Source organism: Canis lupus, chromosome 28, assembly GCF_048164855.1.
Source record: "Canis lupus baileyi chromosome 28, mCanLup2.hap1, whole genome shotgun sequence".
In the NCBI taxonomy this organism is placed as follows: domain Eukaryota; kingdom Metazoa; phylum Chordata; class Mammalia; order Carnivora; family Canidae; genus Canis; species Canis lupus.
The window spans coordinates 31,340,525-31,367,799 of NC_132865.1; the positions used below are offsets into that span (position 1 = coordinate 31,340,525).

The following is a 27,275-nucleotide window of genomic DNA, read 5'->3' on the forward strand; positions in this document are numbered from 1 at the left end:
TGAGGACAACAATGATACTCCCATGTGGCCCTGCAGGGCTGGATGTGTGTTTGCACTCTTGCCGATTCATCTATGGCCTCTATGCCACCTGCCTTGGCCTTCTCTCTGCACATTTGCAATGCTTTTCACGTGCTGTTCTCCCCAAATATTCACAGACTGAATTTCATTAAATCTAATAAACTGATTGTAAGAAATGTCCTTATTTTCCCAAGAAAGGAAAAGAGCTGGCTATTAAAAGATTACTTGGTATCTTAATACATCTGGATAATGCAACATTAGACTTCCTCAGCCTACCTCTGCACTAAAACTTCTTACATTGGAAAGGATTAGGTAGTGTTTGGTCCCCTTAGGGACATTACTTGGTGTGTGATGAACCACCTTTCCCATGTTCCTCAGTTACAAAACATATCCTAGCTTCAGCCACTTGTGAGTATCTTCCTTTCTTATGTTGCAAAGTGCATTTTTGTTGTTGCTTTTCCAGGGAACATGAAGTTGTAGTCATTCATCCAACAAGAGATACTGGTTCCACTGTTCTCAAACTCAGCACTCCATGTTTCCGTGTCTTTTTGAGTTCAAAGAACCTTCATTTGATGGCAAACCAAAAACATTTAAAAACATTTTGACAACATCTGTCAAAACAACAATGTGGATAACTCACATGGAAAAAGGACAGTGTGAACAGCCATGACCAAGTTCATGCACAAATGAGCAAAGACAATAATGTCACAACAGGCTCTTTTCTGTCTTTTTTTTCAATGAAACCCATCCTCTCAAAACTATTGTTCTGTGATTTTCTCTTTACACGTCCCCTTTCATTCCTGATAATTAGACTTTTTTCCATGCCCTAGCTTCAGAGGATCTAATTGATACTAGCCAGCTTGTTACTTAGTTGCCTGGAAGTTGAGAGTGTTTGCAGATGGGAAAACTTTACTCTGAAATCTTCTCCTGAATATGTGTAAAACTCTTAAATAAGATGATTTAAGATGATTCTAATTAATATTTCTCTATGCCAAGAAATGGCTTCTTCTTCTTCTCCTTTTTTTTTTTTTTGAGAGAGAGAGTGCACACGTGTAAGTGGAGGTTGGTGGGGAGCGGCAGTGGGAGAGGGAGAGAGAGAATCTTAAGCAGGCTCCATGCTCAGCACAGAGTCTGATATAGGGCTTGATCCCATGACCCTGAGATCATGACCTGAACCGAAATCAAGAGTTGGATACTCAACTGACTAAGCCAACCAGATGCCCTTAGGAATGTCTTCTTTTTACCTGTTTCTCACTCAAACAAAACATTCCCCATAATCAATCCTATGTTAAATGTTTTGAATGAAAAAAGTTGACTTCTTACAGAATTTGTATTTGAAAATCTAAATAATTTATGAGAACAAATGATTCCTTTTCTATACTTAGTAGACAGACATGATTTTCCTTTATTTAAAGAAACTATGTTGCTTTTTCTCCAATAGGCTATGATGCATCATCATCACCATCAACTTTGTCATTTCTATGGCGCCTTACACTTTTCAAAGGATTTTCACTTCTGTTATCTCATTATATGTTCTATGTTTCTTCTTGCTACCAGCCAGCCATGACCATGCAATAAATGTATTCTGTTGAATAAATGAGTGAGTGAGCAAATGAATAATCATCATGGTGTTACATCCACAGTAATCCAGAGTGTCTGTTGCTTCTATCATCTTCAGTAGTACCTGCTAAGGACTGGCTTATGTTCTAGAACTTCATCATACTTGGCAATGGGTTTTTATTTTTTTTTATTTTTATTTTATTTTTGGCAATGGGTTTTTAATCTGATGCAGATTGAGCTGAGAAAGAGTTATAAGGGAAGCCTGTATTTCCTACAGAGTTTTGTTTTAAAAGAAAGACTTAAATAGATAGAATGACAATTACAAATGAGTAAGGATTGAAAAACTGTCCTTTGGCTCATGTCAACTTTCATTGATATCTTTTGGCTCATGTCAACTTTCATTGATATCTTTCACCTTGGTGTGGAGATTTAATGACATTTGCTAAATATCTACTAGGTTCCAGGTGACTGTAATAAATGCTTTCATACATTGTTGTATCTGATGTTGTTACATGTTATTTTTCTTTTGCTAATGCTGTGGGAAGTGTTTTCTTCAGTATCTCTCATTCATTCTCTTACAGAAAGAGTTCTTTTGCTCTTTCTCACAAAGATTAATTTTGTCATGGATGCTTATCCGTCTATTACAAAAATGATCTTGATGTGTGTTGCTTACGTATTTATTTTCATCTTGGTCAGGGGGATTGCTTTCCATTTGAATTGACTATAGCGCCAGCATCCTGTTATTGAAGGATAAAAGACTCGGCATTTCAGCTTCTAGGTCCTTCCCTTGTCTAAAGTTGCTCTCTGTTGTTGCTATGGGTTAATTCCCTGGTCTGTGAAACTGATTCGAAAACTCTGAGAAGTCACCAGCTGGGCTGCGGTGGCACTTGCTATGAGCCATATAACACATCAGCTGCTCCATGGGGCCCTTTTTTTTCTTTTGGTTCCCGGGAGGATATTTCCAGAGGCAGAGAAAGACAATGGTCTATTTATCTAATGTACCTTCCCCCTAGTGGATGTGAATGAGAACGGCAATTGAAAGTTTTCTGAGTTTATTTTTTCTTCTGATTGGTTGCTTTCACAGCAATAGTCATACAGACTGCTCTATATTAACACCCTGCTTCTATCAAGTATCAGAGTGAGTGGCTATTTGGTTTCACAATGCCAACTTTGCTGTTCTTGCTTATAAATGTTTTTTTGTGTGTGTGCTTATAAATGTTATACTTTTCCTGAACTTGCAACCAAATGGAGAGAATACCAAAGCCTAAGTAAAATCATAAAACTTGCAATTAAAAAAGAGAAGTTCTCCTAATTTCAGGGTAAATAAACCACTGAGTGCACATTGGTTCCTAACATTTCTAAGGAAAAGGTATGTGATCAGTTTTGTGGAGTGTCAAAAGCATCGAAAATGTTGATTTTCTTCTTTTAAAGATTTTATTTATTTATTCATAATAGAGAGAGAGAGAGAGAGAGAGAGGCAGAGAAATAAGTAGAGGGAGAAGCAGGCTCCATGCAGGGAGCCCAATGTGGGACTCGATCCCAGGACTCCAGGATCATGCCGGGACCAAAGGGAGGCACCAAACCGCGAGCCACCCAGGGATCCCGAAAATGTCGATTTTCTTGTCATAAAATGCACATTATGATGTTGTCTGTGGTGTCAAGCCAGCTCTTGGAGACTTGCACTACCATTTCTCAAATGCTGTCATAAAAAATATTGGTTTGAGCATGGCTGGTCAGTCCATACTGATTTACTGTGCACTATAAAAAATGTTAAAGATGAGATATTTGGAATGCTAACCTGCTAACATTGTTAGTAGTCTCTTTCTAGAAAGTTTTTTCCAATATGGAAGAAAAGAATAGCTCAAGAATTAATTAGAAATAAATGTGAAAACAAGTAAGACCAATTCTATCTTCTTGTGCAGAGATTTTCAGTATTTCTATGTGGGTAAAGTCCTCGAGGGTTAGCAACCTGTGCTTTAAAATAGTATCTTTTTTTTTTCTATTCCCAACTGACTAAAATTGGGACTATCCAATAAACACTAAATATTTTTAATTGAAAATTAGGTCACTTAAGTTAAAGATCTGGCTTTAGGTAATTCCAGGTGGACTTTCTTCTACCACTCCTTAAATTTATTGCTATCAGTTTAAAATTTTTTCTTAACAGTAGAATTCAATTTTATAACCATATAATTTGGTTTACCTAAAGCTATTTTCTGTATGGCTTTATTGCATGTGTTTACCTACTATATTTCTATTCCTGTCCTCGTTTATTCCTGATGTTTGTGCATTTAGCTTGCTGGGAAATAATCCTATGCCTGTCCCCTTCATTTTTCTATGTGTACAATTTAGACAGCAATTCACAAGATTTCACTTACACTATCTATATCAGATACAATTTTACTTTCCACAGATACAATTTTCAGAATGAATTCTTTATGTTCAATTGCCAAGAAAATAGTTTCTCTTGGCATAGCTATGATTTCATATATATGTATGTATGTATAAATGTGTATATATATATATACATATATATATTACATTCTTGCACCTGTGTTGAATTTAAAAAGCTTGCCAGAGAAATGACAATTTTAAATAATTCTTACTTTGCTCTAATTAAAGATTGGGAGATTTGTCAAATACAGGAGTCCCTACAATTTGATACTACAGATTTGATTTACTACAACCAATTCTCAGATCATTCTTATGTTGATGTAAATGGATTATGATGATATCCAGAGAGGTTACCAAAGATTTCAAGTGTATTTATAGAGATGTCTGAGATCTCTGACTGTCATTGTGTTCCCTGCTGTTAGTCTGTGATGATTTGGACCTTCAAACCATTTCTAGGTAGGCCCAGTAAAGTGGTACATTTGTAAAAACCATCATGAAGACTATGCCTTCTTAATAACAGTCATAGAATTCTTGCAAATTTCCTTCCTCCAGGGAAACTGTGAAACATTGCTGTTGTCTGATGACATAATAGTGGTAGTCAAATTGCCTTCCATACATTTTACTGGAATCATATTTTTCATTGCATTAGAACCTGACCACAGCCAATTAAAAACTCTAGAACTGTTCTGAAGCTTGTCCTGTGTTGGGGATTTGAGGAGAGAGGACGGAATATGGCACAGTCATCTAGGAGAAGAGAGATGGGTATGAGAGGCTAGTAACATGGAAAGGACAGAGAAGGATAGAGTATCTTGTGCAAAGACATAAAATACTCAAATATTTAAGCACTGTTGATGAGAGCAACCACACACTGTTAACATTCTTCATCTTTTGCATTTACTTCTGTTGCTGGAGTTACCTACGTAAAATGATTTCACATGTCCCCCAAAAGCCATAAAATCAATGAATTTATGCTGTGAATGTCAGGGAAATAATTGTAGGCCAAAGAAAATGGAAAAACAAGGTGATGGCAGACAGTAGGGCTATTTTGTCAGATGGACTTCGGTTATTCTTTGGATTAGATCATGGGGCTGGGCACCAATTCTGCTAATATAGGGGTAGCCCCGGGCAAGACTAACTCCATGGGGAGAAACAGAATGTGTTTCCTTTTAAACTGTCCAATGTGTGAAGTAAGTTAGCATTCACTCTCATGTCTCTTGAAACTTTGCTTAACTTAATTTTTTTAAAGATTTAATTTTTAGAGAGAGTGGTGAGTGGGAGGAGGGGCAGCAGGAGAGAATCCTTAAGCAGATTCCCCTCTGAGCAGGGAGCTGGGATGTGAGTTCAATCTCATGACCCTGAGATCATGATGGCCTGAACCATAATCAAGAGTCAGATGCTGGGATCCCTGGGTGGCGCAGTGGTTTAGAGCCTGCCTTTGGCCCAGGGCACAATCCTGGAGACCCGGGATTGAATCCCATGTTGGGCTCCTGGTGCATGGAGCCTGCTTCTCCCTCTGCCTGTGACTCTGCCTCTCTCTCTCTCTCTCTCTGTGTGTGACTATCATAAATAAATAAAAATTAAAAAAAAAAAAAGATGCTTAACTGACTGAGTCACCCAGGTGTCTCTGTTTGACTTAAATTTTAAAAACCCTTATTCAGATTGGCAGCTCAGGTGATCACTTCTTACTGCTAATCAACACTTGACTGCCATAAAAAACGTGTTTTGGTTTTCAGGGAATATCTCTTTCCAGTAAATTGATGTTTTTAGTCTACTAAACAGTCTTTAAAACTTTGTTGTTTTTTTTTTTTTCCCAGGATGCCTGAGTGGCTCAGTGACTGAGTATCTGCCTTTGGCTCAGGTTGTGATCCCGGGGCTGTGGGATCAAGTCCCATATCGGGCTCCCCACAGGGAGCCTGCCTCTCCCTCTACCCACGTATCTGCCTCTCTGTGTGTGTCTCTCATAAATAAATAAACTCTTAAAAAAAAAACCCACCTTTTTTCCTTAGGATAAAAAAGGTCCTTGAACATACTTCCAAACATCAATCTCTCTCATTGTTTCACTTCAATTCCACTTCTTCCAGGGAAAAGTTTGGTTCTTAGTTTCTATAATGTTTTCTTCATTCTTGGGACCTGCATTATTTCAATTCCAATCAGTTTCCATTTTAATGACCTTACTGTTGTGACAAAGACTATGAGTTTTTGCCCAATCAGTGCAGTGAATCTCTGTCTAAACTTTGGCTCTCTCAATAGTGTAGAACTTTATTTTTCAGTTTAGAGGCTCAGTACCCTGTAGTAATTAAGTGGTCCTTATTATGATTATAATTAATTTCAACATTTGATTTAAAATATTAACCTTGCCAAAAAAGGTAAAAAATGGTTGATCAGTAAATATTGATGAATTGCCTGCCCCTTCCTTCTATTTGATGATAGTTAAAGGATTATTTCTTAATCTATTCCACCAAAAAATGGAATCAAAAGGAACAAAATTAAAGATACGGATATCTAGTAATAAACTTGTGATTTATTGATAAAGTTTTTTTTTTATGCTTCCTTCACCACAGTGTGCAATGAAATCAGCTTCTGCATTCCACCTTTGTCTCAAAATACTCCAGGATTTCATTATTTTCTTCCTTTGCTAGTTTCAGATGGATTATATTTTTCTACAAAGCATCTTACATAAGATGATTACATTGTGTGGTGGTATTCAAGGAGGTTAAGCGGCTTGTTTGAGCCCACAGAGTTAACATGTGACTATTGTTCTTCCAAACCTAAGGTCTGGATGACTCCAAAATATTTGTACTTTTCACTGTACAATACTGTTTTGGTGCTGAGAACCAAAACCATCTATATTCAAATAGCTTGCTCTCTATATTAACATGATTGTACTATTTGGCTGTGCTCATGAACTTAACTATCATCTCACAGCTTTCCTCAACATGACTTTACTATTCTAAGAAACTCTTGCCCAGGTAGAAAAAAAAATAATTTTATTGGTCACAGCAGGGACATTGTGAAAAAGTCCATTTAAATGAACATCACATTGTTCAACTATTGAATAGTGTCAAACAAATGTTTACTCCTCCTAGACTTTCTTACTTTGCATCAATGTCCTCTTCTAGCTTTGTCCACCAAACCTAAACTGTTATAGCATGATCTTTACCTAATTCCTTCCAAGCCCCCACATGGAAAGATCTGTCTTAAACTAGATTCCAAAACTTTATAAATATCCCGACTTTTGATGCTACTATAACTTTATCAAGGTTGTGTTCAGCTCTGCTATGGTAGACAATCATCTCTATTTACCTTAACTTCAGGTTGGTTTGTTGATGTTTTTAGGGATTCAGTAAGTGGTTAGTTAGGCTTATATTTCTTTGATTTAAATTTCTTTAATGTGATTATATTTCTTTCATTCCTTTGTTTTTTATGATACAAGTGCTAAGTGGACATCTCGTGATTAATTCTGAAAGAGAAAATAACCTACCACCCTGGTTCCATCCCTAAAATTTTTTTATTAGTTTGTGATCTGAGTGACATGGCTTATACTCATTTGTCTTCTCTGGGAGATAATGGTGGAAAATACAGGGTTGTTGTGAGAGTTAAATAAGGTGGTATCTTTGAAAATGCCCTGCAGAGTACTATGTAAAGACAGAATGATTTTGTCATGGGTATTACTTATTCTATCTAGTGGTTCTTCTCATTCATTCAATGTCGAACAGATTTCTGGCTGGAAGGCCAGATGAGGGAGGCCTGATCAGTGAGGATGATTCTCAAGTTTCTGCACTATTGGACAGGATGGTTGTGGACCATTTTCTGAGCTAGGGGAAACAGATTAAAAGCAGAAGGGGAGATGGGGGCTAGAAGTAGGACAACATATGGGAAGACAATGCATGGATCCCTTCCTATGATATTAACCACTTCTTAGCACCTAATGGAAAGTTTTCTTTAGGCATCTCTTTCATTCATTTTTCTTTTCTCCTGGGTAATCTCATCTATTCTAAGGTTTTAGACAGTAATTGTGCATTGATAACTCCTAAAACATTAGATTCATCCCAGATCTTGAGTTTGATTTGAATTCCAGCCATCCAGCTGGAAATTTCCATATAATTTTCCTGGTTGACTCAACCTCAACCTGTCAAATACTAGACTCATTATCTTCCTTATCTTGGCCAACTGAACCAGGATTCCTGAGATTAAACAAATGATCCTAACCTTTCCCCCTTCTCCCTCCATTCATTCATGGAGGAATTGAATTATGAATTTTAGAATTTTATGTGTCTGGCCATTCCCTTAGGCTCTGGAGATATAATCATTAAGTCAAATGGAAATAAACCCTAATCTCTTGGACTCAAGTCTCTTCCCACCCCACCCATTTCTTATATTTCTCTCCCCTGACGTTTTAAGTATTTCCCAAACTGTGTGCCTTAGAACAGAGGAATAGTCTTGGGTTGCCAATAGGTGTTAAATGAAACAAAACAAAAACAAAGCAAAACAAAGTTTCTGAGATCATTTGAGTTGAGAAAAATAGGATTAATAAAATTTAAACATTCTCCTTATTGTTGGATTTCTCTGAGCATTTATTTTATTTTTTTAAAGTTTATTGAGGAATTGTTGATAAATATAAATTGTATATATTTAAAGTGTACAATATGATGATTTGATATATGTATACATTGTTGGATGATTACCAAGATCAAGATAATTAACACATCCATCACATAACATAGTTAACTCTCTCTCTCTCTTTTTCTCTCTCTCTCTCTTTTGTTTTTTGGTGAGAATGCTTAAGATCTACTCTCAGCAACTTTCTAGAATACAATATTAGTAAGATAGTTACCATGTTGTACATTAGATCCTCAGAATTTGTTTCTTCTTATAACTGAAAATTTGTATCATTTAATCTACATCACCCATTTCTCCCTCCCCTCTGACAACCACTATTCTATTCTCTGTTTCTATGAAATGTTCATGTGTATATATGCATTTTCTTTATCCATTCATCTGTCAAAGGACATTTAGTTGTTTCTGTATCTTGGTTATTGTGAATAATGCTGCAATGAGTATGGGAATATACACATAACTTCAAGATACCGATTCCAATTTCTTTGGATATGTACCCATGAGTAAGACTGCTGCATATGATAGTTCAATTTTTAATGTTTTGAGGAACTGTCTTACTATGGCAGAACCAACTTATATTCCCACTGTGTATAAGGATTCCTTTTTCTACACATCTTCACCAGCATTTGTTATCTCTTATCTTTTTGACAATACCCACACTGATAAAGGTAGGATGATATCTCATTGTGGTTTTGATTTACCTTTCCTTGATGATTTGTGATATTGAGAACTTTTTCATGTACCTATTGGCCACGTATATGTCTTATTTGAAAAAAAAATGTCTATTCATGTTTTTGCCCTATTTTAAAATTGGATTACTTTTTTGCTATTGATCTGTAAGAGGTCTTTACATATTTTGTATATTAACCCCTCCTTTATATACAGTTTTCAAATATTTTTGTCATTCTACAGGTGGCTTTTTCAATGTTTTGATTATTTCCTTCCTGCATGGAAACTCTTTAGTTTGATATAGCCTCACTTATTTATTTTAGCTTTTGTTGCCTATGCTTTTGGTGTCTTATGCAAGAAATCATGGCCAAGACAAATGTCAAGGATCTGTTTCCCTAAGTTTTCTTCTAGGGTTTTTACTTATGGGCCTTATGCATCTTGTAACTAATACTTACAGCACTGGTGAGTTAATTGACCATGAAACCCTTCATGTAAGGACCTTCCAGCTAGTATAGTGTACTTTACAGAAATCTTTAAGCCACCCTGCTTTAAAGAATGAATTCATTACCTCTCTCTCTCAATGTGTGTGTGTCTCTCATGAATAAAAAAAATATTTTAAAAAGGGGGGGGGCATCCCAGGGTGACTCAGCAGTTTAGTGCCTGCCTTCAGGCCAGGGCGTGATCCTGGGGTCCTGGGATAGAGTCCCACATTGGGTTCCCTGCATGGAGCCTGCTTATCCCTCTGCCTGTGTCTCTGCCTCTCTCTCTCTCTCTGTCTCTATGAATAAATAAAATCTTTAAAAAAAAAAAAGAATGAATTCATTCAAAAAATGATTTAATTCATTCTTTTATTTAGTATTATTGTGATGCTACTATGTGTTTTGATTACTTTTCTGTTAGGGATTGTGGAGAATAAAAAGAATAAATTATCTCTTCTGATCTGAAAAGATTTATAATTTCTTTTTTCTTTTTTTTTTCGTTTTCTTTCTGGTCCACTGGAATATTATACTTCCTTTTTTTTTTTTTTAAGATTTTATTTATTCACGAGAGACCGAGAGAAAGAGAGGCAGAGACATAGACAGAGGGAGAAGCAGACTCCTTGCAGGGATCTCGATGTAGGACTGGATCCTGGGACTCCGGGATCATGCCCTGAGCCAAAGGCAGACACTCAACCCCTGAGCCACCCAGATGTCCCAGAATATTATACTTCCTAAAGCATTTGAGCTATTTTCTAATATTTGATGGTGTGTTTAACCCCAAATAGTAATTCAAATTTCGGTGACCCTTTCCTCCATGGTTTAGATTTTCTTTTTGAATTTCTCTTCTCCTTGTGCCATTTACCTCTTTTTTTTGTCTCACCGAAGATCTCCTTGCCATTTCTTTTTTTATTGAAAGCCCATAGTGTGGGAACTGTGTCAGACTTTCTTTTGTGCAATTTCTAGCAAATGTATCATGTCCAGAGGTTAATGAATGACAATGAATACTAGTGAATAGTGATGGGTTCACCAATGACTGTGTCTGTCTCCTTCTAATAGAAGGATTTCTGTGGCTAAGATGGACATGGAATGCATTTTTTTGGTATTTATTAACAAATGGAATTTTCCTTGTTTTGTTTTTAGCCATTATTTGGAAAGTTACTGCATTCTGAAGAATAGTCATTTGTAGCACAGCAAGTGCAATTTTGGTGTGCAAAATTGGTGTGCAGTTGGTGTGTTATACCATCTTCTATAAACCTGTAGCTATTGTTGGACTGTGATTTTTCTTATATGTACTGGGATAAGGTGAATCACGTTATTGAATAGAATCAACTCTAGCTTTATCAGAAGCTGAGCATGTTCATAGACTTTTTTTTTTTTTAATCTGAAAAAAGTTCTCAAAGCTTCTGCTTGGAAACAGTGATTTTCTTCCAAGCTAATCTGAAATTTCTTAATGTAGTTATTGTGAAGCACACAGAGAGGTAGCGGTGTGTGTGTGTGTGTGTGTGTGTGTGTGTGTGTAAGTATATATGAATGCTATTTACTTTGTGGCTTATTTTTGATGAAAAATAAAATGCAATTTTGCATGTCTTTTCAATTTTCTGGATCAGATATTGTCCACACAAGTCATAAAGGAAGATGATACTAAGGCAAGGGCCAATTTTTACACATTTTTGGCGTTCCAAAGAGGTGGTGATTATTAAACTCTTCACTGGTGACTCTCAGCCTACAATATGTACCAGAGAAATGAAAGTATGCCACTAAGATACTGACATCCTGTACTGGCAAATGTCAGGAGACCAGCTGGGTTTGCTTTTGTGTATACAGGGAAGCACACAGTGTAAAGGAGTAGACATATAAAAACATCCCAGTGAATTAATTCCATAAAAGGATTGTTTTGGTGAGATGTTTAGACTCAGTCATGTCTACTTCATTCTAATTAACTTGTGCCAAAGGTTGGCAAAAATGGACTAATTGGCCTCAAGTAAAATTGACATCCTTGAATATCAGCTGTTGAACATCTTTGCAGTAACTCAATTTATTAATGACAATTTATTAATAGGCTCTGATAAAACCTTTTTTGTACTCTAATGGAAAAATAATTTAGTGGACTGTAGGAAATTTGGGGGGAAAGTTTAATGATACTGAGAGAGTTCATAGCATGTGATGGGACTTAGAAAGGAAGGCCTTTATGGGCAACATCAATTACTGTGTAACTCAGTAAGTTTCTCTGCTGCTCCTCCCTCTCCTGAGGTCTGTGGTAATGGTACCACCCTTTCCTCTAGGAAATGCTCCCAACTGTGGAGTCTGAATGATGTGGCCATTTTATTATTAACTCCAACCTGGCCACAGATGATTGAGACCTAGGCACAGGCTTCTAACCCAGCCCTATCAGAATCCTTCCCTGGAGGTTTTACAAACACAAACAGGGGAAGAGATGGGTCCCTAGATGGTAGCAAAGCCATGACATATTAGGTACAGAAGCAGCTGGTGGTTATATTTTCAAAATATGGAAGATGCTGCTCAGAGAGAACACATATCCAACATATCCTCTGTAGAGAGAAGCACAGACAGGAGATGGGAGAGCCTTGAAGGGTACGAACTTCTGTTTCCAGCTACACCTCAGGCCTAACTATACTTCGATCCTTCTATTGCTACATGTCTGCTAATAAATTCCTCTTTGGCGCAAGCCAGTTTGATTGGGTTTCTGTCACTTTCAAGCAAAGAAGTCTTGATTCATTGTCTGAAAAATATGCACTAGGGAGAAGTATTAGAACAAACAAGTTAATTTTCTTTAAAAGATTTTATTTATTTATTTGAGAGAGAGAGCGCACTAGCCTGGGTGGGGAAGGCGAGGTAGTGCAGAGGGAGAAGTGGCTCCCAGCTGAGCAGGTAGCCCAATGCAGGACTCAATCCCAGGACCCTGGAATCATGGCCTGAGTTGAAGGCAGACACCTAACTGACTGAGCCACCCAGGCACCTAAAGTCAATTCTGTTAAAGCAAAAAGCTTGCATTCCTACAAAAAACTTGGCCTGCCTATTTGAGTGGAGTGCTACACTGAGAAATATTAGATACACAGTAAGAGTGTGATTAGAAACCTGATTAGTGTCTGTATGAATGTGCTGTATAGATCTAGAAAAAATATTAAATTAAAAAGCCTGCTACATGTGCCAGATTAATATTTTATTCATTTCAGCTTTCTCCCTCCCCTATCCTGCCACATGAAACTCTTCAATTGGTGCAAAACTCAAGCAAGGCTTATGTGCCAGTAGTCATAAGAAATTTAACGCAACTGGTATGTTACTCAAGCAAGCACTTGTTTCATACCACAGTGGAGTTCATACTATGCAAGATAGATGAGAGGCAAAACAGTTTTTTCCCCCCATGGGAGCAATCTTAGATTATATGCAGATAGTTGCTAATCACTTATAATTTTAAAAATATACTTAATTTATAAGATTAAAACTCAAACCATTAGCAGCCATTTGCCAATAAGCACAAGATCTAAGCGCAGGAGGCCTACCTTTCCATCTTACCACATGATATGTGAAGGCCCACCTTCTCTGCAGGACATGAAAACTACTGGTTGTTCATTTCCAACATTTGTCTTCACCTCCTCCACCTTGACTTTGGGCTGTATTTCCCAGCAAGCTGTGGCAGAGAGGAAAGAGTCTTTGACCAGACATCTGGAGATAACAAGAGGCTTTACTATTTATGTGTTCTGGAAACATAGGTAGACTAATCTCTGAGCTTTTTTTTACTCATTGGTATGAAGAAACAATACCAACCTCAGAGAGCTGTTAAGCAATAAAACTTTATTCATCAGCTGATTAATTTAAAAACATTTATTAAGTGACTATTATTGCAAGGTACCCTTTTGGGAAACACATTGAGCAAAACAAGCCAGAATCTCCAGCTGCCTAGAGCTTATTGTTTAATGATCGCGAAAGGCCTTAATGGGTAAATATATATACTATGTAAGACAATGACAAATGCTAAGGAAGAAAATAAAGTGGAGGAAAGGATTAGGAAGTGATGTAACTTTGGAATTATGGCCAGGAAAGACCTCCTGAGCTTATATTTGGGAGAAGATGAAAAGGAAATAAGAAAGGAAGGAAAGCAGGAAGGCAGGAAGGCAGGAAGGCAGGAAGGCAGGAAGGAAGGAAGGCAGGAAGGAAGGAAGGCAGGAAGGAAGGAAGGAAGGAAGGACGAGCCAAATCAGGCATATATCTGGAGTAAGAGCTTTCCAAATAGAGAGGACCATTGCCAGGATTCTAGGAAGGAAACATGCAAGGTGTGTTGGACAAATAGAAAGGACAGAATTGTAGCTGGAGTGGAGCGAGGTGGAGGAAAGATCACAGAGGCCCTTCTAGGTCCCAGAAAAGACTTTGATCTTATCCTCTCTGTGAATGAGATGGAAGACTGATGGAGGATTTTGCAACAAATTCCTTGAAAGTGCCTAGACCAGTTCTAGTACATGGCCAGTGTTCAAAAAATGCTTGCTGATAGAATCAAGGATTTGATCTTACCTACCTGCTTCCACTTTCAGCAGAGCATGAAAGGTTGGGGCCATGGTTACACTGTGTTATGATCTTTACATGAGGTAAAAAAATGCCTCTGAACTTCTCATAAATGGCTGCAGCTTGCTCCTCCTTCATCACCATCTTTGTTTCTTTAAGAGGCTAGAGCGGGTGGTCAAAACTGGCCTAGAATCTGCAATGCAGTAGATTGATAGTTTTATCAATAACCTGTTAGTATAATAATAATTCCTGGGAACAGATCTGATAGTTGTTATATTTCCTATCAATGAGTAGGAGCTCATTAAACCTATTTACCTAGTAGTTTTAGAACCTTAAAGGAAGTTAATTATGTAGAATTCAAGAGAGCATAGAAATAGAAAAACAAAGTGAGTTGATCAGAGAGGAAGAGTCACACCTTCTGGGTTTCCCATATGACCTTGATCCTGAGATAGAATTGTAATGGGAGGGAAGTTGGCCCATAATGTTGAAAGTGAGTTTCCCACACCCAATATGTTCACAGATGTTCCTAACTACCTCAACTCATCTCTGAGAAAATCAGAAAAGTAAGGCTGGAGCTCATTTATGAGCTCTCACTACTCAAAACAATGATTTAAAAATCTCCCTTGATACAGTAAGCAAACAAAAACCAGCTGTGAAGTAAAATGTGGCTTTCTTGTTTTTCCTTTTGTTTGAGGAAGGCATTTAACTGACACTTGCTAGTCAGAACTAGAGTCTTGCTGGTTAAGGATTGCTCAAGCTTCTAAACAGGAATCAAGTTTAGCTATGTTTTCATCAATACTATACCATATTTCTCTCTTTCTCTCTCTCTCTCTCGAACACTTACTTTTCTCTCCCTTACCTGCAAAATAATAAGACCTATTGACTTTTTGGTCACAACTGTGTTACAAGAATTTTCAGGGTGTAGAGTATATTTAAAATGAAGAATCTACAATTCATTTGGAGAGGATGGATTTCACAGCTATAAATAATCTTTTTATGATATGACTAGTGGTCATGGTGCCAATTATATTCATCAAATGTGTTTGCAACAAATGGGAATAAACATCCCTGAAATCAAAGACAGTTTACTTTTTTTCAAAATAAACACATTTATTAGTAATGTCTATGAAACATCATATAAAGTATCTAATGCATCTATGATTTTTGTATTTTCAAGGTAACTGTGAGAATGAGATTTGTTGAAATAGATTGATAAAGAAGAAAATTGAAGTAAATAAGATTAAGGAGCAGGGAAGATATGAGATTTATACTTTTCTAGACCAGATAATTATGATCTGACTCCGTTTAAATTGGACTCTATGAAAACTGGTCCTATAAGAGTTGCCTAGGCAAGACTAATTTGTGTTCAGTGAATTTTAGATATTTTTCAATTTCCTTACTTTTTTAAAAGCCTGACTAATTGGAAGGAAATATAATTCAGCATATTGTATGAATATTTATTTTGATGAGTTGAAGTTGGCTTGGCAGGAATATATTTATCTACTGGAATACATGACTAGATTTGCCAATACCTCTCCTAACCTCTGGTGGAAGCACTCACCCTCTTTTTAGGAAAGTATCCTCCCTCCTCCCTCTACTGTTTCCTTTGCTATGAGATTTAGTGGAGGCTGCCATTTAATTTTTTTTTTTTTTTTTAAAGAACCTTTTCTTTCTGGCCACAGGGTCTGGATGAAGAGGAGGCAACTGTTTCAAATTGGGACAGCCTTGGTACTTAATCCCACAGCTATAGGCATTGGTTTAGGAATAGGCATATTGACCCAAATTAACTCAAATCAGAGTCTCCTCCCATTTTTTAAAAAAATTGGAGTAATAAACAGTAGTCCTTCTTGAAGGCCAACAATTGTAGGAGGCCACATACTTTGTGTGGAAGGTAAGATTGCATAGAAGATAATGAATATCCAGAAAAAAAGAAAAGCAGGGTGAGAATCCTGAACTCGCTCCTGGTTCCAGCTGTCCTTGAATCCAGTCCTTTCCACATTCTTTCAGGTAGTTGAAGCTGGGACTGTCTTTTTGGCTGAGGGCTTTTTGAAAGCCTTTCTTTGTTTCTTGCTCCAATGACCAAGGCCTAAAATCTAGATCTTGAGATAAGATAGCATCCATCTCATCTCTGATTGCAGAGGCTGGACAATATTCATTTTGTTGTTTTTCATACTGATTTAGAAATCTTGAAAAACTCAAAGGTAAGTTTATCTTCTCAGGTCAAGTTCCGTACTTCAATTGCTTATTTGTATATATTCATGATGATTTAAAGTATCTATTTATATTTGTCTACATTCAGATGCAACTAATATGCTATCTACGTAGTAGGCATTTTAGACATAAGCTGAAATCACAAATGAACAAGCTGTATGAAAGGCAGCTTAAAATATGACCTTTAAATTTTTTATTGTGCATTTCTGGTCTGTCAGTTCTCATTCTATATAGTTTTATCTTGATACAGAGAATTCCTGTTATGATAACCAACAAGGATTTAGACTTGTATCTTGGGCATTTTATTGTGCTACATATATCTGTTGTGATGTAGAAACATAAAATATATATTACATCGTGCACGTGTGCGCACACACACGCACTCCTGCAATCAATCCATAATAATGCAATTTGCTATTACTGAAATTAAATCATCTCCACTTATCACCGGCTCTTTGTAAAATATTCTAATGATAAATACAAGCTCAATGGTAAATTTTTCAAAGTCAGGTTAGATGATTTTTGTTGTTAAAAGTCCATGTTACACTGACTTTTATGCTGGCCACTTATGAAAACAATTACTATCTGTGGCCTGCCAGGAGTCTGTTGAAGCATACCACAATCATCAATGTTCATATGTAGATAGACATATTGCTATCTTTGACATCAACAGATGTAGCATTTTCATACCATACAGAAAGTAATGGTGCCTGACATTTCTAGGTTGAAAGCACTTCTTTGTTTCTTGCTGTAATGGAAATAGACTTTGTGGCCATCTTGTTCACTTCAAAATTGTATGTAAATATTTCTATAAAAATAGAGAGGTTTCCTTTTATTATCTCATGGAAGCTGGGAAATAAAGGTGAAGAGACAACATTGCCAAACTTCAGATGATTTTTAAAATAGTTTAAATTCTATATATCAAAAATAGAATTGAAATACAAGTAGTACTTGTATTTTTTTTTTTTTTTGGTAGATGGTGAGTTTGTATGACCTTTTCATAAAGAACTAAAGGATAGAACACACTTTAGAAAGATGCAAACAGCTGAAATATCTCAACTCCCTGGTATCATTTCATATTTAGGATGTTATTCTGTTGTTGAGAACAGAATGAAAACCCTATGACTTTGATTCTGAAGAATATCAAATGAGACAGCATTAGCACCCAAGATTTTCACAAAGTCCTCCTGAATCAGCTATATTTTGACCAATTTCTATTTTCTAGTGAAGCTCTGAAGTGCTAAACAAGTTGACATAATTTTTGCCACCTGAATGTTTTGACATGGTGAGGAGTCACTGGTTACAAAAAGGATTCACAGCTAGTACAAATGTCGTTGGAGGTAGTAGTTGGTACAAGCGTAGAATAATTGTAATTGGTGTTTATATCTTGGGAGAGAAAGTGCTTTTTTTATTCTTAGATCTAATGTGGATGATCTCTAATACTATAAAGTTTTGAAGCTGACCAGCTATGTTATATTCACATGGTACAGTATGGCACCCAAAGGTGGTGGAAGCTAATGGGTGAGGCTTCCCCTCAGAGTTTTCAAAAGGAGCTTTTATTGAAATTTTCCTGATTATAAGCCTTAGTTTATACTCGTTTTGTTTTTAAAGATTTTAATATTTGTTGTGAAATTCTTTTAATAACAATATGAACATTCTAGTTTATAAGTTTATTTTTAAAAAGATTTTATTTACTCATCACACACACACACACACACACACACAGAGGCAGAGACACAGGAAGAGGGAGAAGCAGGCTCCATGCAGGGATCCCGATGTGGGACTTGATTGGGGGTCTCCAGGGTCATGCCCCCGGCTGAAGGCGGCCGGCGCTAAACCGCTGAGCCACCCGGGCTGCCCCCATTCTATTTTATTTAAAGGAATACATGTTTGAGCAGAAAATTTAGAATATACAGAAAAGTAAAATTAAGGAAAAAGTTGTTATTCATTATCTCATCATCCAGGAATAACGGCTGTTAAAACATTGATAATATTTACCTTCATTTTTCTATGCAAAGCTACATTTAAAAAATCAAATTTTTAATGATATAAATTACCATGTTATTTCCTTTTCTGCTTTTTAAATATAAAGTGATATAATAAACATTCTAATTAGCTATTTTCTTTTTTAAATTTTTTTAATATTTATTTATGATAGTCACAGAGAGAGAGAGAGAGGCAGAGACACAGGCAGAGGGAGAAGCAGGCTCCATGCACCGGGAGCCCGACGTGGGACTCGATCCCGGGTCTCCAGGATCGCGCCCTGGGCCAAAGGCAGGCTCCAAACCGCTGCGCCACCCAGGGATCCCCTAATTAGCTATTTTCTTAAAAGAATTATTATAATGGTTATGTGACATCTCATTCTGTGAATGTATAAACTTCAATTAATTTTGTTGTTTTGGGAAACTTACAAAGTTTATAAATTTTTGATGTATATAATGATGCTCCAGTTCATCTTTTTGTGGGAGTTTGACAGTATCTAATAACATCTGAGCTGTGCGTATCCTAGAGCTTTGTAGTGTGATTTTAATTATATACTTGAAAGACATTCTTGCCTATGTGTTGTAGAAGGAAAAGTTGCTGCACTGTTTACAGTATAATTGTCCTGTCAATAGGGTATAGATAATACATTAGGGTTTATTTATAGCATGGGATAATGCATAGACTTGTTTACTGAGTATAGGAAACAGTAGTACAGTAGTACAGTACAGTACATATAAAATTAACAAATCAGATGAGTGAATTAATGTGGATGAATCCCTAAAACTTAAGTTTAGGATCAAGAAGAAAGTGACAAAGAATTCCTAGTATATCATTTATAAAAAAATTTAGGGACACCTGGGTGGCTCAGTGGTTGAGCGTCTGCCTTTGGCTCAGGGCATGATCCCAAGGTCTTGGGATGGAGTCCCGAGTCGGGGTCCCCATGGGGAGTCTGCTTCTCCCTCTGCCTATGTCTCTGCCTCTCTCTCTCTCTCTCTCTGTCATGAATAAATAAATAAAATGTTTTAAAAAAATTAAAACACAAATACAGTGTATCTTGTTTATGGATATTTAATAGCCTTCCTGACTAATTCTAGAGATGAAATGTGTATGATTTGTATAAAGCCAGTCCTCCCATTTGTACACAAGACCTGAACTCTTTTGCCTCCTCAGGGAGTCTGCTCCAGTAATTCTCCCCAATCTCTTTTGCATCATCATTGCTTCCTGCTCTCCTGGACCACTGCCAACATAAAAACAAAACAAAACAAAAAACCCAGTTCTGCTTACCCTACTCCTCCCTCCACTGCCGTGCTAGCGAACATTTCATTTTTCTGCTCCCCTTTGAGGCAAAATCCATAGAAACCTTCACTTCTTTCCTCCCATTGACTAGTCATGTTTTCACTGTCCTCATTGCACTAAAACAGCTCTTTTCAAGGCTATCAGTGACCTCCCAGTTGCCAGATCCCATGGTTGGCTTTATCAGCTTCATGTGATCATTTCGCCTCCTTGATGCACTTTCTTCACTTGGCTTCCAAGAAGCCTCATTGTCTTGTCTTTCTCCCTACTGATCTGGTGTCTCTGCAGTTCCTCCTCTACTCACAGTCCTCTCCAGGTTGGAGTGATTTCATCCTCAATCCCAGGTCCTCTCTCTCACTTCTGCCTTGGTCCTTTTGTTCTCTTCCAGTTCTGTGGCTTTAATTACTGTCTCTACACTGATGATGTTGCTCAAAAGGACTTTCCAGCTCAGACATCTCTCCTGAACTGAAAACTTGTATGTCTGCCTTCCTACCAGACATTTCAGATGGCTAAAGGACATCTCAAACTGAACATGTCTAAAAAGTTTCCCTGATCTCCCCAAGATATCTTCTACCCATGGTCATTTACATTGCAATTACCAGTAAGTCCATTTTCCCAGTTGTTCATTTATAACCCGTATTCAGTTTTTGCAGGAAATCTTATTGATTTGACCTTTAAAATACATCCAGCGTCTGACCACATGCACCACCTTCACTACTACCATCTTGTTCCAATTCACTGCCATCTCTCTGTTGGTTGACTTGGTCCGCCTCCCATCTGGCACCTTCGTTTCCACCCTGCCTCTCCACAGTAAGAAACTAGATTGATCTTTTTAAAGTATAGGCCAGATCCTATCACATCAGCTCAAAATCTTCTAATGGCTTTTTGTCCTTCTAAGATTGAAAGACACGTATCTTACAAGGGCTTTAAGGCCCTTCCACCCTCTGCCCCTTCTTGCATTCTGATTCTCTTACTACTGACTTCCTTGCTCCCTATGGTACAGCTGCACCAAGCCCCTCTTAAACACATAGGTATGGGCTTCTGCTCTCACTATTCCTTCTGTGTGCAACACTCTTTCCCTTTATACCTACATGGCTCCACCTCCTTTAAGTCTTTGCTCAATGTTATCATCCTAGTGACACTCACTTTAAATACACTCTTCTCTCTAACTAGGTCTATAACCCACCAGATCCCTCTCCTGCTGTATTTTGCCCATTACCTTCTAAAGTACTGTTGAATATATTTGTTAATGTGCATTTTTTATTTTCTGCCTCCTCCGGCACCTAGATAGTAAGCTTCCATTAGAGTGGGGATTGCTGTCTCTTTGTTCACTGACCTATCTCAGACACCTAGAACAAGCCCCAGCAGCAACAGTTAGACTCCCAACCAATACTGTTGAATATATTATCTATTAAGAAAGCTAGGACACAGATGGGCGTGATCATCAGCCACCTTAGGATAGTGATACCTTTGGAGAGGTAGGAAAGGGAAAAAACTTAGGGAGCTTTAGCTATACATAATGGTGAATGAAAGATAAAACAAAATCCATCAGAAAATATAACAATATTTAATACCTATTGAAAGAGTATTTTTAACTTGTATGCACTTTTAATATACATCAAAATGTTTAAAAAGGAGATATTGTGATGAACATCCTTGTACATGAATCTTTCATTTTCCATTACTTCCTTGGGCTAGATGTTTTAAAGGAACTACAAGTTTATTTTAAATTTTATTTTTAGAGAGAGAGTAAGTAGGGAGAGGGGCCTAGGGAGAGAGAGAAAATCCTAAGTAGGCTCTATGCTCAACAGGAGCCTGACATGCGTTCAATCCCAGGACCCTAAGATCATGACTGGAGCCAAAATCAAAAGTCAGATATTCAACTGACTCAGCCACCCAGGCACCCCAGGAACTGAAAGATTTAAGACTTCAAAGACTCTGAAGTTCATGATACTTATGAATAAATTGTCATTAACCGCTAGGGTATGTTAGGACTGTCACACTGTGATTTATAATGAGATATTGATATTTGATCTTTGTCCTGTTTCTGGAACAGAGCTCCATAAAAGACTTGGAATTTCCTAAGTGATTGAGCAATAAAGGTGCTTTTTGTTATGTTAATTAGTAGCTTTGGAAAGCCCCTCAGGTAGGATGGGGGCTGGTTGCCAGTATAGCCAGTTTTCTATTAGAGGATTGGAACTTTCTTCCTATCCCCAGAACTTCTGTGAGAACAGAAGGGCTGGAGGTTGAATGATTACATCACCAATGGCCAATGATGTAATCAATCATGCCTAGGTAATGAAGTCTCCATGAAAACCTCAAGAAGATGGATTTGGAGGGATTCTGGGTTGGTAAACCCGTGGAGGTGTGGGGAAAGTGGCATGCCTGAGGGGGCACAGGAGCTCTGTGTTGATTCCCACATATTTTGCCCTATGCATCTCCTACATCTGGCTGTTCCTGAGTTATGTCCTTTTAAGTGGTAATCTATTAAGTGAACTGTTTCTCTTGAGTTTTGTGAACTACTCTAACAAATTAATGGAATCCACGGAGGGGGGTGTGGGAAACTCTGATTTATAGCCATTCTGTCAGAAGCACAGGTAACAGACTACATTTTTGGTTGGCATCTGAGGGAGAGAGCAGTTTTAATTTTTAATTTTAATTTCCCTAAGCTTTTGCTTATGGGATCAGATGCTGTCTCTTGGTAGACAGTGTCAGAATTGAGTTGAGTGGTGGGACACCCAGCTAGTATCTGAGAATTGGTTGGTGGTGCACGCTCCCCAACCCCACATTTCAGAATTGGATGACAGCATGGTTAGGCCTAGGGTGCCTGGGTGGCTCAGTCAGTTAAGTGGCTACCTTCAGCTCAGATCATGATCTTGGGGTCCTGGGACTGAGCCCCACATAGGCTCCCTGCCCAGTGGGTAGTCTGCTTCTCCCTCTTACCATCCCTTGACTCAGGCTCTCTCTCTCAAATCAATCAATCAATCAATCAATCAATCAATCAATCAATCTTTAAAAAAAAAATGGTTAGGCCCATTTTACCACAACCTCATCAGGAATAAGTAGAATAACCCTAATCATTACCTTTTATGGAGGACTTCCTATAAACTGGCACCACCACTTGACAAAAATATCTAATTTATTCTTTCCAACAACTGTATGTAATTAGCACTATATTAGCCCCATTTTTCAGATGAAGAAACCAAGACAAGGATACAAATATATTGCCCATCACTCAGCTTGAAAATGGCAGAGCCAGTATCTAAATTCATAGTTACATTCCATTAAAGTTTATGCCCTTGACCAGGGCATCATAAAATTTTTCCTCTCTTGAAATGTAAAAAGTTATCTTGTGGTTTTAGGCAACTTTTTTCACCTGAAACAATGCTTATGGAATAATTCCTATTCTTGAAATTAATTTTTTCCCCAGTGTTATGACAGGGTATTGTTTCTTTACATTCATTTTCTTTGTATCACAATGAACACTTTTGATCTCTCTTGAAGTCTTATTTCATTTTGTTTCCATTTATTTGTTTCCTATTGTCCTAATTATTTTCCTCAATATCTAGTCTTTCATTTTATTGTGCTTCTTTTTTTTTCTTGTTCTCTATATTTTGACAACACTTCTAAGGTTTGTCTTCTGTAGAAATAATGACTTTCTTTTGTTTTCTTCCAAACAGCTTCCAATGTGAGTTAAAGCCCAAGAATTTAATGTTCTCTAAACACATCTTTATCTCATCTCATTCTGTTTCCTTTCTAGATCTTACTGTTTTAATCTCATCCTGCTTTCCAATCAGTTCACTCTATTGGTCCCTTATGGCCCTTTCTACCACTTTATGGAGGTGATGTCTGCTTGTATTTTATTGAAGATGTTATATGTTAAGGAAAGTATATACTTCTCTTTCCTGTGATAAAGTTTTTTTTTTTTTTTTTTTTTAAGATTTTATTTATTTATTCATGAGACACAGAGAGAGAGAGAGGCAGAGACACAGGCAGAGGGAGTAGCAGGCTCCATGCAGGGAGCCCGACGTGGGACTCGATCCAGCGTCTCCAAGATCACGCCCTGGACTGAAGGCGGTGCTAAACCGCTGAGCCACCCAGGCTGCCCGATAAAGTTTTTTACAAGACATTTTCTTCTCTGGACCTTCATAATGATATTTCTTTTTCCTTCTTATGTTTTTTTTTTTTCCATAGGTCATTTGATTTATTCTATATTTAGCAATAAAAAATATGAAACTATCATTCCAATTTCTCTTGTCTTCTATTCATCTTCTTGACTGCAGGATGAACTTCTTTCTAGGATTTTGTAGGTGGATGGCCAGCAGGACAGCTTAGATCCCAGGATATTAGGTTTACTAGTTTTCTAGTTTTCTTTGAAAGAGCTCTATTGTACAAATATGAGATCTTTATCTATCACCACCAACTCTCTGCATTGATCCTTACATCCGTGTTCCCTGGCATGCAGAAGCAATACGTTTATTAAAAATTGTATTTTTCATCATGCATTACTGGCCTCATTTTTGTTTTTGCCTATAAATGCTTTAGTATTGAGAAATTCAGTGCAAGGCTTCCTACCAAATCTCCCTTGTTGCTCTCCTTTTGTTTTGGGGAGCTGTAATTACTGAATTGCTGTAAAAAGATGAATGGTGAGAAAGAAAAAAAGGAGTACTCTAACTTACACTTACTCCCACTCCCTCCACCCTCTCCCCTTACAAAATGGCAATAAGGCTTCAAGGTTTTCTTGTTGATATAGACCTGGGCCTCTATCAGGGAAGAGGCAATAATCTATATGTAAAATGTTTTCCTATATTGTTGTTGGCAAGTGAGGTGGTATTATTTGATGAGGAAAACCATAGTTAACTCTCCTTATGTTTTTCTCTGTACAGAGCTAATAAATTGTAGTAAGAAAAAAATCTAAAATATTTTTGTGAAAATTTTCAGATTATTGCCAGGAGCAATAACATAGCTTTGTCATTTCTTTCCCCAAATTTTTATTTTGAAAAATTTTAAGCCTATAAAATGAACCAAATAATAATAAAATGAATACTTTTGCAGTTTTTTAAAAAAGATTTTATTTGAGAGAGAGAGAGCATGAACAGGGCGGAGGAGCATAGAGAGAGGAAGAAGCAGGCTCTCCACTGAGCAGGGAGCCCAATGTGGGACTCAATCCCGGGACCCTGGGATCATGACTTGAGCTGAAGGTAGATGCTTACCCAAGAGCCACCCAGGCACTCTACTTTTGTAGTCTTAACCTAGATTTACTAGTTAACATTTTGTTACATTTGCTTTTTCCCTCTTGTACTCTGTTTCTCTGCTATATTATTTGACATTAAATTACAGTTATCATGACACTTCATTCCTAAGCGTATTAACATAGCTCTCCACTTTCAGTCATGATGGAGTAACAAGGGCTAGACTTATTCTTTTACAGAAGCTTAAAAAATGGACCAAATATATGGAACAACTGCTTTCAAAAATTGAGCAACAGATAGCACAGGAATATTATTATAGAATGAAGAAACAAACAAAATAAGCCCTATAATCACTCCGGGTTTCTTTTGCCCACAACCAATTTCTGGACAGAAGACACAGGAAGGGGGGACTTAAAAAGAACCATGCAAACATGCTGAGTTGAAGAGATGATTAGAGTTTAGCGGGACTGTTTCTGCTAGAAGTTGCAGAAAGGTAGGAAAAAGAGATCCAGGAATATGTATAATGATTTTTCTTAACACTTGGCTGAGTACTATGCCTCACAGGGCTGACCAAACATGACCAGATAACTGTAAGATGAACAATCACAAGAATTGGGGTGCCTGGGTGGCTCAGCGATTGAACGTCTGCCTTTGGCTCAGGGCGTGATCCTGGGGTCCTGGGATCGAGTCCTGTATCGGGCTCCCTGTTACAAGCCTGCTTCTCCCTCTGCCTATGTCTCTGCCTCTCTCTCTCTGTGTCTTTCATGAATAAATAAATAAAATCTAAAAAGAAAAAAAAATCAATGCAGGGGAATTTCATGTTCTAATCAATCAAAGTAGAGTTGCTCCACTAGGACATTCAGTACAGACCCTAGATAGGTTATGATTTAGTAATTCTGAACTATTCCTGGAGTAAAGTCTACTCTAGACCTGTCATAGAAAATTTTACAAAAAAGTCTTGAAGGGAGAAAATTGATGTACAGGTAGCACTGTCTGTGAAAATAAAAGCCACAAATTCTTTAAAGGACACAATAAAATACCACATAGCATTCACAAAGGCCAGGATCCAATAAAACTACTGGATAGGCCAGGAAGAAGGAAAAAAAATGACCTGAAATCAGGAGAAAAATCAGTCAGTAGAAACAGCTCCAGAAGTGAGAATGATGATAGAACAACTCTGATAACAATGTATAAATATTTAAAAGAAAATACACATATGATGGGAAAAGAAATAAGAAATCAGACAAATGAAACCACCACATAAAATTTCCAGATACTAAAAATACAGTTTTTGAAATAAAGATTGTCCTGGATGATATGAAAAATCCACAGATTTCAAGGACATATCAATGAACTTGAAATCCTAGAATCCTAAAGAAAGCAAACAGAGAAAAAAAAAAAAGAAAGACTGAAAAAAAGAATGGATACGAGGTGAAAATAGGGCATGTCCCAGATAAACTGGGAAATTGTCACCTACTTATTGGTGATATAATAGTCTTCCCTGCAAGTTTTCTTTCCACAGTTTCCGTTATCTGTGTCAACCATGGTCCAGAAGGAGATGATCCTCTTTCTGACATATCATCCAGTGGCCAATAGAAGCCAAACACTATGTCATAGTGCCCATGTCACTTACCTCACTTCATCTCATCATGAAGGCCTTTTATCATCTCACATCATCATAAGAAAAGAGAGATGAGTACAATATATTTTGAGAGAGAGCACATTCACATAACTTTTATCATAGTATTTTGCTATAATTGTTCTATTTGATTATTGTTAATCTCTTACTGTAATTAATTTATATATTAAACTTTATCTGAGGTATGTATATATAGGAAAAATATAGTATATATATATTATATATATATATTTTATATATATATAGTTTGGCTCTATCTGCTGTTTCAGGTATCCACTGGGGATCTTGGATAAAACTATAAAGGCAATACTTTATAAAAATTAAAAACCTTAAAGTGAATAAAGTAGAAGTTAAAACTTTATAATGAATGAAGGGACTACTGTATTAAGTTTAACCAAGATCACTTGGTTAAAGTAGCGTCTATTAGTGGAACCAATCTATTTTTTTGTTTTGCAATTGTCAAAATGTGGGATAATACATTGAGAACATGTGAATATTATGTCCCTTAATCACATTTTACATATTGATTTTTGTACCCACTAATGAACCTAAATAAATTATTACATTTGAGCTGGAAAATGGCAGCTTTCTTATTTTATCGTTTCTTTTGAGTTTGTTAGTTGGCAAACTACAAATTCTTATGTAAAGAAGATCTTTCCTTAACTGCCCCTTATGACCTTCTAATATTCTTATGGACTCTTATAT

General features: G+C 37.1%; 1 long non-coding RNA gene across 1 annotated transcript; it reads right to left on the minus strand.

Annotated features, from left to right (window-relative positions):
* Positions 1 to 13,253: 13,253 nt before the first annotated feature.
* On the minus strand, positions 13,254 to 26,506 carry LOC140620004 (uncharacterized). Its single transcript, XR_012019760.1, has 3 exons — positions 26,409 to 26,506; positions 14,266 to 14,445; positions 13,254 to 13,383 (listed from the first exon to the last, which is right to left on the minus strand). It is a non-coding gene; the product is annotated as an uncharacterized lncRNA (long non-coding RNA).
* Positions 26,507 to 27,275: the final 769 nt, after the last annotated feature.